This window comes from Onychostoma macrolepis, chromosome 11 (assembly GCF_012432095.1).
Source record: "Onychostoma macrolepis isolate SWU-2019 chromosome 11, ASM1243209v1, whole genome shotgun sequence".
Classification (NCBI taxonomy): Eukaryota; Metazoa; Chordata; class Actinopteri; order Cypriniformes; family Cyprinidae; genus Onychostoma; species Onychostoma macrolepis.
Window position 1 is genome coordinate 25,728,768 of NC_081165.1, and position 16,294 is coordinate 25,745,061.

Below are 16,294 nucleotides of genomic sequence, written 5' to 3' on the forward strand. Positions count from 1 at the left end.
TGCATCAGAGATAATATTTAATTATGTATTTTATTTTACAATGATGTTTGTTTTAACTAAACTAAGAACAATGTGACCACTGAGCTCAAATGAACATTTATGGAGACATTTATATAGGCAGTAAAATAGCCTCCCACTAACAAATGACACTAAAAGCAGAAAAATTACTGTTGTAAAGTAAATGAAAATGAGGGCTAATTAACTGGAAATTGTATGACATGCTCTCTTTCCCTTGTTATACAGAATTTTCTCACCATGTTTAAGGAAAGAGACATCTTAAAGGGATAGTTCGCTCAAAAAAAAAAAAAATTGTTCTCTTGAGTGAGAACAATTTACTCACTCAAGTTGTGCAAGTTTCTTTCTTCTGTTGAACACAAAAGAAGATATTTTGAAGATCATTGGTAGCCAAACAGTCGCTGGTACCATTGACTTCCATAAAAAAAAAAATATTGGAAGTCCAACAACTGTTTGGTTACCAACATTCTTCAAAATATCTTTTTTTGTGTTCAACAGAAGGAAGAAACTCACACAGGACCAACATATGGAACAACATAAGGGTGAGTAAATCATGACAACATTTTGGGGTGAACTTTCCCTTTATATTTAAGTAAATGGACTGTTTCTTGGCACGCTGCTGGAATGATTCTGCATCTTTTGTTGAGTTTCCAGCAACGCTGGATTGAAGGCTGCATTACAGGCCCAGTGGCTTTCTGTCTCCTGTACACACATCTCCTAGACATTTTCGAAGTCTAATGGTAACGCTTATATCATTAGCAAGCCATACACACTCATGGCTGCGACTCAATGTTCCATTTTTCTGACCGCAGATGTTAGAGTCCTGCACAGCTGTGAGGCCGCTCTCATGCTTTACTGTGGTGTTTACACCACTGCGGCCCTCTTCATAGCCTCACCTGCTCCCTGTCCTCTGGCCAGCGTTCAATCTGACCTCCCATTAGAGAGAGGGAGGTCCGTCTCTTCATCTTAATAACGGATGATAAACTGACGGCGGTGATTAAGAGTGTAGGAATGCTACATTTTTCAGTTCTGCTCAGGCCTCCAGATACAGCGGCTCTTCTACGGCTTTGGCTTTCCAAAAAAAGTGGAACAAAAGTTTATTTCCTAGAAACCCAAACACAATTTGAGCTATTTAGTGTCGTAGACACAACTATAGGGTCATTCTGCAAGTGCCTTTTCAAGTTTGTAAAATGTTAAACTATCTATCATGAAAAAATATGTTTAAACAGTGTGGCATCTCAAACTAAATAAATACAAGTATTTTAGGGTATGTTTTCAAAGGTACACTATGCATTTATGCATGAATTTAAGATTGAAGTATTTTAATTGCATATAAAATTCCATTTAAAAGGTTGTAACATAAAATAATAAACAGAATGTGATGCATATTTTCTGGTAAGAGACAGGTCAGTTTTTCCACTCAAAATAATCATACTTTATTATTGACAATTGCATCTATTTGATTTGATTATTATTATTTTCAGCACAATACGCACAATTAAAGTGAATTAAGTACAAAATTAGTTGTTCCAATTTAGCAGACTTTAAGTATACCAGTTTAGTATACCATAAGTACAATTGCAGTACAAATATGTAAATGTATTTGCAGTATACTTAGCATGCATTTCAAATACATTTTAGTATATTTATTTTTCACTAGGGAATAGCTGGAACGAGGAATATTAAATTACTTTAAATATATACGATGGAAATATTTTGTATGCATTGATGATAAATGTATAAAGCTGGTTATTGTGTATTTAAAAGACATTCCATTTATTAGTATTATACTGTAGTAAGTAATCATATGTGTTTCTTTTACACATGCATCACATTAAGTTTATTAGTTTATGTTAAAACTGTGTTATCAAAATGGATGGGAATTTTACATGCATTCCAAATACATAAATCCTAAATATGCTTTTAAGCGTAACAAGGTTGACATTTAAAATAAAAGATTATAAAAGTGCAAAGTATTTAATGCTAATATGTCAAGCAATATTATAATATGTGATTTTCACATTAAATGAATAGTTTAACCAAAAATGAACATTCTGTCATCAAGTTGTTCCAAAACTGTATGAGTTTCTGTCTCCTGCTGAATACAAAAGATGATATTTTGAAGAATGTGATTGTTCCTATTGACTTCCAAAAAATACTATGGATAATTACCAACATTCCAATATTCGTCGAAATATCTTCAGCAGAAGAAAGAAACCCATACAGGTTTGGAACAACATGAGAGTGAGTCAACGATGACTGAATTTTCATGTTTGAGTGAACTGTCCCTTTAAATAGCCATCACGGGAGAAAGTTGCTTTTTGGATCCAGTTAGCAGGGGCTAGCCGTTAACATGCTAACCTGCCAAAACGTTGATGTCTTGAGTAGACCACACAGAAGCTGTTCTCAGATAGCGTACCCATATAATCCATATCGCTCTTATGCCACATTCCAAGTTCTCCATGAGGATTGGAGTTAAATTGAAATAGTTTTTGCTGAAAATCTCATATTCAGGTTTGACATCAATGATTCGTGACCATCACTGATGTCAAAACTGGTGCAACACGTCTCGACACGTGTAAATTTCCATCTGCTCCTCGACACAATGCTATCCGGAATATCGTCAAATGGAGTGCGTTTATGGTGTTTGACACCCAGTTCAAAGAAAATCCAATTAACATGAGAGTGAGTAAATAATTACAGTATTTTCATTTCACGGTGAACTATTTGTTTCATTCGGAAACTATTCGTTTCATTCGGAAATTTCATTTTGTGTTGATACACAAAATAAAATTTACTGGAGAGGGAAACATCTGTGGTTCCTATTGTGTGTGATTCATGTTATGGGTTCAGCTCTTATATCTTCGAACAGGTCGTGATGTTCCTGCACACACAGCACTCCCAGTACCACAATCATCCCATGGCTTTAAAAGAATTTATGAATGGACACGACTCACAATGGCCTGTGTCGACCAAAATGCTTTAACGGCACTCCCCAGAGATCAGTCATCGGACTAATTTAGTTTCTATGGGAACTGTTCTAAACAACCATGGCTTTCTGTATAGATTGTATTCGATAAATAATGACCTAAACATGTTGAATCAAGACTTTTCTGTGAGAGAGTGGTGATTTAATCTGGATATATACCTTGTCTATAGTGTCTTACAGCGTAGCACTTAAGCATTTTAGGGATTTGACTGTCCCTGTGTCAAAGCTCACCCTGACTTTACAAGGTTTTCTTGTCGTCCTGCAGAAAATGTGTGGTTTCAGAAGGCTTAGTGAATATCCACAGAATTGCAACGCCTCTCATTTAGCTGTACACGTCCTTCAGCCTTACGTGCGTTTGTTTATTCAATTATTTCATACACTGCAAAAAAAAAAGATTTTCTTGCTGAGTATTTTTGTCTTGTTTTCCATCACAAACATCTAAACATTCTTAACTCAGGATACATTTACTTGAGATGCGATATTAAGTCTTGTTTTCTGAAAATGGTATCAAAATGAAGTGAGTTTATGCTTAAAACAAGATCAAATACCTAACAGTGGAGGAAGAAAACAAATCTAGTTAATTCAAAAGGTTTAAACGGACAACATAATTTATCTTACAGCACTGGCAGACTTTTTTTTTCTTGGTTTTTCTTGTTTTAAGCATAAACTCACTGTATTTTAATTAGTGCTGTCAAACGATTAATCGCATACAAAATAAAAGTTTTTGTTTACATTATATATGTATGTGTACTGTGTATATTTATTATGTATATATAAATACACACATACAGTATATATTTTGAAAATATTTGTATACATATTTATATTCTTATATTTTATATTATATTTAATATATAAACAACATTTTTCTTAAATATATACATGCATGTGTTTGTATTTATATATACATAATAAATATACACAGTATACACACATATATTATGTAAACAAAAACTTTATTATTTTATTATGCGATTAATCGCAATGAATCATGACACCACTAATTCTAATAGATCTTTCAGAAAATAATAATACATACAATCTTAAGTATTTTTTCTTCAAAAGTTAATACATCTCGATTTAGAAATTCTTGTATAATTTGTATAAAATTGTTGATATTTGCGCTACCTTTCATCTACTAATAAAACTGTACTTTTCTCATTGCATGTAACACATTTGATCATATTTAAATACACATTTTCATAATTCCTCAGGTTTCTTTCACAGAAAGTGTGTGTGCAGTTTCTAGTCTTTAATGGAATTTGTTTGTCTAATTTAATTAAAAAAATTAAAAAAATAAAACAATGCATGGCTAACGTGACATAAATTTGCTTATCAGCTTATTAGTGAGTTAGAAATAATGCAGAATCTTACATATTAAATATAAAACATAGTAAAAAATTAAAAAAGTAAACTTAAAAATGTTTAAAGTCCTAAAAAAAGGTTTGAATAAAAAAAAAAAAAAAAAAAAAAAGTTGATTTTGAATCCTAGACTTTTATTATGGGCTATTTTTGTATTCACCTTATTTTTAACATAAAAGACAACTTGAATGTGCAAGGCTTTGTCGCTTCCAGTTAATTTACCTGTACAAAAACAGGCCGTTGTTCTGCTTGATTTTTTTACACTGGTATTTGTTCAATTAATGTATTATTTTAATCAAATCATTTTTACAGTGCACAAACCGCTGTGTTTATGATCCATGAAAACGATAATTTTTCTGCTTCAGAATTTCATGTTTAATTCAATGTGTTACTGTTTCTTTGGAAATGATTTCTGAGTGAAAACGGTTTCTACAGAATTTGTATTTATTTATTTTGTCACCATAGTACACATAGTTTTACCATTTACTGCACTTTGTTATTCTTCTAGTTATTTACTCATAGGGGCAGTTATAAGAGGTCTTGTACATTCATGGGAAATGCACAGGAAAAACACAAAACAAAACGTCATTCTCACATGTTCCAGATCAATGATATGGCTTCAACAGAATTTAAACATTTCCCGATAACTTTTAAACAGTTAGGGGACATATACACCTTTTTAAAGAGGAATTTCCTCATTTGTAAGTTGCTTTGGATAAAAGCATTTGCTAAGTTAATAAATGTACTGAATTTAAATGAGATGAACTGAAAAGATCTGTTGAAGGTGTTTTAAAAAATGGCAAATAATTTCAGGCAGCTCTCCAAACAGAGTTAAATTAAAAGCAAAAACACACACATTGTGTAAATCCTGCATTGCTCATAAGAACCTGTTCATTTTTTGATTTCATGACTGCATTAAAACAAGTTATGTAACAAGTCTCCTTCACATGACCATAACTAACTGTGACACTTGTACATGCAATATAATATATAATACACACAAAATATATTACAAAGATTAAATAACATGTTTTTGTTTAGTTTTGATCAAATTTCAACGCTTAATATGATAGTAGTTAACATTCAAAATTTTGACAGTTCAAGACCAATTGCAATTTATTATGCAAATACTGTGATGATGCCATCAAGTCAAACAGAGAATCTAAATGTTTATGTCTTAAAAAGTCTAGTTTTTGCAACAACAAAAAAAAAGAAATTGTAAAAATGCAATATTTGAAATAACAAAGCCAAGTTTGACTTTGTTTTGGCTGAATAAACTGAAGTGAGATAGTGTATGATGTTCACAGACTCCCATTTTTTTGCTTCAGATCCATCAGGCACTAAATAAACTAATACTAAAATGAAAACAAAAAAATACAGACATTTAAAATCAACAAAAACTAATAAAAATTACAAGAACGCGCAACAATATTGCAAAACCTTTAACTATAATTAACATGCAAGCAGAAAATATAAAAAAATAAAATTTCATTCAAAATATTAAGAAAAAATTGCAGTGATAGCAAAAAACAGTTTGATATTTTGAGAAGGATTTTAAAATACATTGTTTCATTTGTGACGCGTCTCCTAGTAAAAACGCACATAAATGAGTTTGTTGTGAATGGCTTTAAAGTCTGGTAGTGTGTGATTCTCAGTTTTTTTAAAAACCTGTTCAGATTTTAAAAGTCGTGTTTATTCCAGCCTTTAGGGATTTAGAACAGCCCCAAACCACAATGTTTAAGGAATATCAATGCAGCTCGGCACTACAATTGAGAAATAAACAAATTAGCATGACTTTGGCAGGACTTCACAGTTTTGTTTACATCTCTAGCATAGACCGATATCCAGGCTGAAGGTAAATGTCCACAACGGACAGGGGGTGGAGCTGGTGTGTGTGGTATAAAGAGGGGGATGAAGCACATGCCATCCGCCTTCAAAATACCCCCACCTCACACCCTCCCTCTCCTCCAGTCATCCAGCCCTTTCTCCAGCTCTCCAGCAGCACAGCAAACTCATCTCTAACGCCACAGTGCTGCTCTCTCCTCTCGTGGAGTGGAAACAAACAGTGTTTGATTCAGTTCAGTTGTCAGGGCTGCTTCATTGCGTGGCGCACCAGGTAGCAGTAATCCTCCGGAGTGGACGGGATCACTCTCAGCGAGAGGACGGGACACGTCAGACAGGTACCTGACTCTGGGACCGTAATCTCCATCCGTAATGAGGCGTGGGGCCCACATCACGTATTTGAAGACTCAACTCTGAAGGGCGGCGGGATTCGGATCGGGACGTGTTTGAGGAGAGGTGTTTGCGCAGAAGGACGGTTCGTGGCAACATGCGTGCGCTCCTCTCCGAGAGAGCATGATGGGATTTTGGCTTCTGTAGGGACTTGCAGTCAGCTTTTCCTCACTTTTATGAATCATTACAGAGGAATCTGTTGGATAAACATCTGTTTGAAGCTGTTTTCCCGAGTGATTACTTCTTTCGGAGTTGTGTATATAAAGGATGTAAGACAAGAACCTGCACAGTAAACATTTAAAGAACTGCACATGAACAGCTGCTCATGTGAACAAGTGCTTCCAAATTCTTCAAACGTATATATATATATATATGTATTTCCATGAGTGATAGTTTGCAGGTGTTTTGAGTGACAGATGGTTGGCATATCTTTTAATTACTAATTTTTGTGTGAAAGTGTAATGCTGGCTGGGAGAACAGCTAATGGGTTTCTATTCGCAGCACTCATTATTTAAGGCTGGTTGCTCATCACAGTACAGACAGAGAGGACATTCTTCTATATTTATTTTTTCCACACTCATTTTTTGAGGCCGCTTACTTTAACAGTGCAGATTGCGAGGACATTTTCTTCCTTTTTTTCCTGCTTTGGCAAAAAGTTTAATGCAGTATGAGGATATTTGGAAATTTCTACACCTTTGGCATCCCTGGATTTCTGGAGGATCCTGTAACTGAGGAATGCAGTGCGTATCCGGGACGAGCCTCTGATTTTGCATAAACAGAAACGACAGCACTCCTTTACTCTTCTAAAGAGAAAGAGTTGGAATATTGATCAATGCCATTTTTACCCAGAGGTCAGCTGAACAGACGCACTGTGGAGTCTGGATAAGCCGGGCAGACGGTAAGAACACAACCTGCTCTCACAGCTTAACTACAGCTTAAGAGTTGAGATTTTCTCAAACACAGTAATGGGCAAAAATCTTGAAAATAAATGTAATTAGGTGTGTGCAGCATGGCTGTAACATGTTTGTTTAGTACAGTTTAAAAAGCATGCTAAATAACAACAGTTGCTCTTTACGTTAGGCCTTTTTGTTACAGTGGAATTTTACATTTAGTAACATGTACTTACTATAGGGTTAGGGTTAGGAAAAGGTTTTAGTTGCATGTACTTATGCATTATTTACTGTTGCTGCAGTGAGTACATGTAACATGTAACCAAGGACACTGTAAAAAAAAAAAAAAAAATTGCTGTGAGGTTATAGTACAAATTGCACATGGAGCCATTCACATGGCATACGTTTGTGTATTCAAAAACATTTTGATGGAGTGCAATGGGATGCAGGGGTTTCATCAAGTTTTTCATTTTTGATGCTTAACTTGTCAGAGCATCTTAAAAGACAAAGTGCTCATGGTGTAAGAAACTGAAAAAAACAACAAAATCCCAAAGTCCCAGACGGACAGAATACAGGACATTAACATGAAAACAGAAAATATAAAAATAAAATCTAATTTAAAATATTAACAAAAACTTAAAGAGTGCACCTCTTATTTTTATATTTTCTGCTTTCATGTTAATTTTAGTTTAAGTTTAATAATTATATTATGTTTTTGTCACCTCTATTAGTTGTTAATGTTTTAAAATGTGTCTATATATACTTTAATTAATTTGATTAATTTTCAATTAATAATGAAAACGAGAAATGTTGTCTTGGAAACTAGCTAAAATAAAAAGTTTATTTCAGTTTTATTTTAAGTAATTCATGTGATTTCTTTTACTAGTTTTAGTTAGCTAAATAAGCTAATAATCATTCTTTGTGTATAATGATATAGAAATAAACAATATAATAAACATATTGAATGCCTAACACATTTGCCACAACGATGCCTTTAAAGTATCTCTATTCATTTAATCTTATTTATATGAATGTGCATTCGGTGTTGGCAAGAGCCACTTACAGACAGGCTTATTTGAGTTTCTTTTGCCATCAGAAGATGCCAAACGAAAGAGAAAGTGACAGATTGAGGTCTGTCATCTGCATCATTCCTACTGAAGTGCACACAGACATGAACATCCCAGAATCATCATCAGCTGTCCTTGCATTTACATCAGGCACAACTTGACCTTTCACAACAGCACTAACATGTTCTGTTCTTTCTAAAAGCCCGATTCTGTACTTTCAGCACTATGAACCGAATGGCAAAAGACAAAGCAGCACCTCTAACCCATCTCTCAGTTCCTCTTTACACCTGGTATTAAGACTTGTCTCAAGTGGACAGATGAGACAAATCACCATTTGGACATGGTAGTGTTATGCATCAGTGGATTGCCTCTGTTTTTTGAAGAACTTACTATGTTGGGTGTTACTGCAGCTTTGTTAAGATCTGATGATCCTCTCTTAGGAATTTCAATATTTTAGGCTCTGTTCACATAGCACAAGAATTTGTATGATTCTCAAATTAAGTAATACTTGTAACCATACTGACAGATAATAATAGGAAAATATACATTATATTGTTTCTGCTACACTATTTCAGGCAACTCCCGCTGCTTCGTCCTCTCAGATATGTGGTTACTCTCATTCTTTTCAGTTCATCATTCAAGCTTCATCCACACAAAATCTTATATTCTCCCATTTTTCATAACTTGAAGCTGACATAAGTAACATTTGAGAACTTACGACATGTCATATGTGCCAAACTTGTTCTCAAAAAACTGTTCTGACTCCAGAAAATGTATTTTCAGTTATAAAATGCAATCGTCAGTCTTGAAACTAACCGAACTGTATCTGAACAGATCCGTATTTGGACTGACAATGGTATTGCGCAGCTGTGTGAACCTCAGTTTGCACAGATAGTGAACCATGTAATTGTGTGTGCACTCCTGTGGTTTCAATTCAGGACCAATTACATTAATCGTTCATAGAAAAGCCCAACTGAGTCATTTAGTACTTCAACGCAGCTTATCCATCACTACCATCATCATTATCTGGATAAAACAAATCTGCCCAGATATGTTTATGATGGTCTGCCAAAGGAAACACAGCTTCACCTGAATGGACGTCCCTTCAGAACACTTAACAACTACAAAATTACAAGCCCTTTCAAACAAGGGTGGCTATTTCTTTAACAACAAAAAGGAGGACATTTCAGTGAAGGATTTAGTGGCAGAATAAAAACGGAAAAATAATCTAGTGACAAATGTAAATGCAATTCGAATAAACCAAATCAAATAATTATCAACAAAATCCATCTTTGATTCAACCAATTCATTCAAAATAGCAAGATTTGATATGAAAAAGATAGGCTGTGCTAAAAATACGAAATTGATATGCTAAAATAATAAGAGTAGTACTATAGAATAGCATCTGGTTCTTAAAAATGTGCTAAAATAGCAAGGGTGTAAGTTTGATTTTGGCATTGGAGGGGACATAACGGCAGACAGCAGACATTTAATTGTTAGATCAAAATTATTGCTAGAGTCAATTTAGTAGTCGCTGGATATTGGTGGGGACATATAATAGCGTCTCTACCAAATTCTACACCCTTGAAAATCATAACAATTGATGTCTGACTTTGGAAACTATAGTTTTACTCAAAAAACAACAACAACAAAAAAACATGGTTATTATAGTAAAACCTTGGCAACCACAAATTAACCATGGTTTAGCCATAGCTTAACCATGGCATTTGAAGTAAAATTGTGGTTATACAAAAAACATGGTTACTACACTTTTACTATAGTAAAACCAAGGTTAATTTTTCTAAGGGATTTGTGATCGTGTATACTTCTATTTGTTTTGTTTTTATTACTGTACTGCCTTTGATGTTTTCTATTGTTTAAAGTTCCGTTCTGAATCAAAAGATTTGTGAACCCACTCCGAACTTCCAATGTAATGATTTGCGATCCACGCTCGCTCCGGCGTTTCAATCTGAATATTGATTTGTGAACTATCGTTACAGATCTGGGGCCTGTACCATGATGGTAGCTGAACAAATTCAGAGTTACAGGATTAGTTTCGAGTTGACAAAACCAAACCACTCCAGTCTGGCTTTGTTGGTACCATGATGCTGATCATCAACTTTCTTTGTCAACTCAGGCTTTAATCCTTTAATTTGGAGCAGGAGAAACTGGGGGAGTGACTTTTTGTGTCAGACATGTGTCACTTTGCTCACATCTGATTGGTCCAATTCCAGTTTGAGATCTTTGTAAACCCGCTCTGATATTCCGATCTGACTGAAATGATTCAGGATCCGTGCTCCGAAGTTCTAATCTGAATCAAATAGATTTGTGATGCTCCGAAGTACCAGTCTGAATCAAATGAATGGCAGTCCGTGCTCAGAACCCGCTCAGAAGTTCCAATCGAAATTAAATGATTCAAGATGCTCCAAAGTACCGATCTGAATATAATGATTCGTGCTCCGAAGTTCTGATTTGAATCAATTGTTGTGCGAACCTGCTCTGAAGTTCCGATCTAAATCAAATGATCCGCGATGCGTGCTCCAGTCCTGTTTGGAATCAAATGATTCACGATCTGATTGGAGCGCTTCGAAACAGTGAACCATTTTGCGACACAATGGTTGAACTGATTCTGAGTTTTGAAAAGCTCCGTTCTTTTGATCTGTTTTTTATTTTATTTTTTGCCAGTGAACCGCTTGAACTGAATGCTCGAAGTCACGAGTATGAATCAATCGGAGCGCTTCCAGCATAAAATTACTCACTCAGTTGAATCGGTTTGTCTGTTCGTCCTCTTTTTGCGTCTTGAGCCATGTTTACCTGATACTGTCGGTACTTCTACTGGCTTAGCTCGCTGGTTTTATGGCAGAAATAAGTGAAAAAAGTATGATGTGTGCAAGTAAAATATCAATATTTCCATTCCAAAACATCCAACACAAATCTACGGACATTCATGCAGGTGAGGTAACCGATTAACTGCTAACCATGAAACACTCCATTCCAACACTCCACGAAAATTATATGCCCAAACAGTAAGAATAGTACTAATACTAGTATGCAGTTTATGCAGCTATCTTTGTGAATGGCCTATTGAATCATTGACTTACTCGATTCCTTCGAAGTTGACCAGAGAAGCTGCTATTGAGGTGGGATATGGGTAAGGTTAGGGACAGGTTTGGTGGTGTGGGTAGGTTTAAGGGTGGGTTAAGGTGTAAGGGATGGGTCAACAGTGTAATTATAAATGTAATTACAGAAATTAATTACAGATGTAATTAAATATAGGTATTTTTAAAAATATAAGTACAATGTAAAAACATGTATGTACACAATAAGTGCATTGTACCAAATGATTAATTCAAATGTAAGTACATAGTAGTTAAGGCCACCTAATATAAAGTGGGACCCAATATTGTGTTTAACGTGTACGTCAGTTTAAATCAACTTGAACTTAACATTAACATGTCTTTGTTTGTTTGTTTGTTTGTTTGTTTAAATTCTATATAAAATAGCGATAAAAGGAGGGTCAAATGAGCATCTGGTTCAATATACCTACATTGCATTTCAAAACCGGACAATCTAACCTAAAATCTTCACTCTAATAAATTTTGTTCTGTGGAAAATGGCCATTTGTACATCAGTAAGACTTTACCTGATCATATGGGCATTATACTGTTCACTAATGCCTATATGATCAATGAAAGTCAGCATTAGACCTGCTGACAATTGCTGAATTTTTTTTTTTTCAAATATAATTAAATGTTATTACTAATTCAATTATAGTACAAAAGTTTGAATAGATGAAAGAATATTTTAATAATCCTTAATATTCTTTTATATTCAACCCAAATAATTTATAGTTCCCACTTCCAGGGAAGGCTGCTTTTAATCAGTTGAGTGATGTGGACAAATGAAAGCAATCACCTAAAGGCACTGCAGATTTTCCTGTGTGTGTTAAGGTCCATTGAGAGTTTTTAGTGTCTCTGCATCTTCAAAATGTTTAAAAGACTCTTGAGAGCTTCTGAGATTCATTGTGTTAAAGACTGCGGTATGAAACATCTCATTCATGCATGTCTCATGAATGTTTCATGCATTTGCAATTCATAAACACGATCAGCACCAAGCTCTTATGTTACACTCCCATCCCTGACTGCAAAAATAAACAATGAGCTGAATTTGAGCCATTCATTATATAGCTGATGAACATCAGGGTGATTAGGTTTAATTTAAGAGGCATCTGTTCATTTTCCATGTGTTTTATACTGTTGTTTAGTGTGTGGTGAACAAGGCCACTGAATATAATGCCAGAGATGTGAGGAAACCTAACACAGTTCTGCACATCAGAAGAAGACAAGCCGAGAGCAGCAGAGTGATTGATTTTGTCCTGCTTTTAGCACCTCAACTTCCTCTGACTCTGCAGATAAAGAGAAACATCCACCCTTTGTACAGTCATTTGAGTTGGATCTCACCTTGCACTACCTAGGATGGAGGTAGAGCTTCATCAGTCTGAATAACATTTAGCAAACAATACACTAGAACATATTCATCTAAATGCTTCATTTATACATGGACTAATCATAGTATTTAAAAAATGAGGTGTGTAATTTCTGGGTCACTAACGTCACCAAACGCAATTACAAACGCAATGAAAGTTTCCCAAACACTCCCACGTGCTATTGGTCAAACAAACAGATAGTCCCACCCCAAATTCACGTCATTGGTTGCCAGAGTTGGGCTGGTTGAGCACAATGACTTTCAGCAGCACATTTTTTCGTAGTAGTCAACCTGTAAATAGACATAGTTGTCTCAGCATAAGACGTTTAATTACAATAAAGTATTTTGTTCAAGTGAAATAACTGTTTGTTGCTTTAAGACCATGTATATTTGCTTTTAAGTTATCTGCTAGAAAAACCTTTAAAAAGTCAATGCAAAAATGATAGTCTTTCTCTTCTGAAAAAATAGATATATTGATGACTCATGCTGCACTGCTCAGATTTCTGTCCAATCAGATGCTTTCTAAAGAGACTGCCCCACCCCATAACAAAGCCTGCAAGTAGCATATCACAGTTCATGACTGTGATGCAACTATAACACATTGGTTATTTAAAAACAAAGGTACAAACCATTTAATATATGCTGACCATTTCATACTGAAACTTACAACCTAGTTTCATTTTACTACACTTTCAAGTGAAATGTCCAGTAAGTGGAGCTAAAAGCATGTTCAGTTTTATCTGAAACAGATTAACTTGAATCTGGCAATGTTTTATTATGGTGGTTGTTGTACATAACACAGCTATTCGGAAATGAAATGTCTGCTGAGTGGGGCTAAAATGTCAATGCTCTGTTGTGTTTAAAAGTAACGTACCACCTACGCTAAACCTAACCGGTAGTGTTAACAAAAGCAAACGCAGTATAAAAATAAAAAAAAGACTGAAGTAACCATGCCATTTTAGCTTCTACAAGCCCTTGAGGTTTTTTTTTATTGTGACTCAGGTTTCACAGACTCCACATTGCATGTGCAATTCTGTATCAGGTGTGCTACCGAGCAAGTTTACTATATCAGAAGATCCATACATATGGAAATGATTATGTGATGCAAATGTCAGAATGAGTTAGTTCACAAATTATCCACTATGGTACAAAATTGAGGTCAGAACACAGTATTGAGCAAGGATCCAGGCAAAAAATAAATTGTTCAAAATAACATCTATAATAAACATTTTTTTGTTTAAACTCGGACTACTCTGATTTGTAGTAAAATTATGAATCAGAAAAGGCGTACTGTTCTTTTCGATTAATAAAAGCATATCTGATACAGTAATGCTGAGGATCACACCCTCTGCTTATGGGTGAAGTATATGTAGTGCACATCTCTGCAGCTCAACTGGGTGGTATTAGCATTAACACCACCATGAGGTGATTCGACTTGTTTTGTTTTGATAAAACTTGCTTTAAAAAAAATGTCCTAAGCTTAAACAAAAGCAGTGTGGTGCAACTATTCAGTACAAGAGTATTTCATCTGGACATCCTGTTTTTCTGTTTAAATCTTGAAGTTTCTCATATATTCTATGCCCAAAATGGGATGCAAGTCTTAATTTTTTTTAATGGTTTGTTATTGACATCCATGAGCAGTTGAAATTAAACCCCTAAAATGGTGATTCTGATGTTAATTAAAATGGTAATCTAGCTCAAAATTAGGTAAACATTAATCAGTGTTGTTAAATCTAAATCTATTAAAAACATTTTCGGTAATTGAAATAAAGCTGAAATACAGTCAAATATAAATATTAGATAAAAAAATAAAATGAAAAAATGAAAATTAAGGGCTGTCTTTGCAACTAGGTGAAATCGATAACCTAAAGTTGAAGTACAAAAATTTCAACAAAAAAAAATAAATAAATAAAAGAATAACTTTTTATTGGAAGCAACATACTTTGCAAATATTTCATTAAACTTTCCATTGTCGCCATGAGGATTTGAAATGACAAAACTTTGTATTTTATTAAAGACATAGGAGCTTGAGGATATTACAGTATACAGTATCTAAGTGTGTAATGACTACAGAGCGGAAATGACATCAGCAGAACTTCAACAATCCAGCAGACAGAGTCTGAATATCAAAACGTGATGGGGGTATTTCTATTTTCTCTGAAGCCTGAGAAACTCGTTCTTAGGAAAGGTGGCTCTTGGGATGCTATTGTAGCCATCTTGTCATTTCTGAGTGCCCACTTGACTAGACAATTTGCTTTTGAATGTTCTATAAACACAGATCTGCTCAAGTCTACTTCCCTTGCAAAGAATACACATTTAGAACGCCATGCCTCCAAAAGGGGGCTCAGAACAATCGTCTGTTTCCTAATAAGGAGACAGTGTGCTTAATAGTGTGATTTGTGTGGGGTGTATCCTGGCTGGAGACTGTGTCTGATGCCTGAGAATAAAACAAAGAGGCAGTTTTTCTAAATTTCATTTGAGGGTTATTAGTTATGGTTTGTTTACATGAGACTGAAAGAATAGTCTGTCTTTCACTTAGTCAGTGAGTGGAAGCAGTCTCATGAACCACTTTTTCCATTTCCATTTAGTGCTGGTATAGCCAAAATGTATAACTTTGCATTCTGCTTTCATAATAAAAAAGTTTATTACAAATTATATTTGTGCGATCAAAATTTGAATTAAAAAAAAAAAAAGTATTTGGATGCTTGATAATAATATTGATAAGCATTGATAATAATAATAATAATAATAATAATAATAATAGTACATGATTCTTGAGCAGCAAATCAGCATATTAGAATGATTTCTGAAGGACAATATGACTGAAAATCCAGCTTTTATCACACCAATAAATTACATTTAAAAATATATTCAAATAGAAAACAGTAACTTATAAATTGTAAATTATAATAATATTTCACAATATTACCGTTTTTACTCTATCAAATAAATACAGCTTTGGTGAGCATCAGAGACTTCTTTCAAAAACATTAAAAAAAAAAAACTTACTGACAACAATGATGGGATTGAAATTATATTCCAGACAGAGATGAACCGAGATTATGAATCATCATTACTCACATTTGAATTTCACATTTACGCTCGTACACACTAACTAGTAGCCTATATTTTTTTTATGAAGACCTCCTATTAACTTCTGTTGTTCTTAAATTATGTTAATTATAATCACTATAGACTACTGTCTTTATATGGCAGAAATAGTTAGAGTATATGTTATTATGCCATTTCGTTTG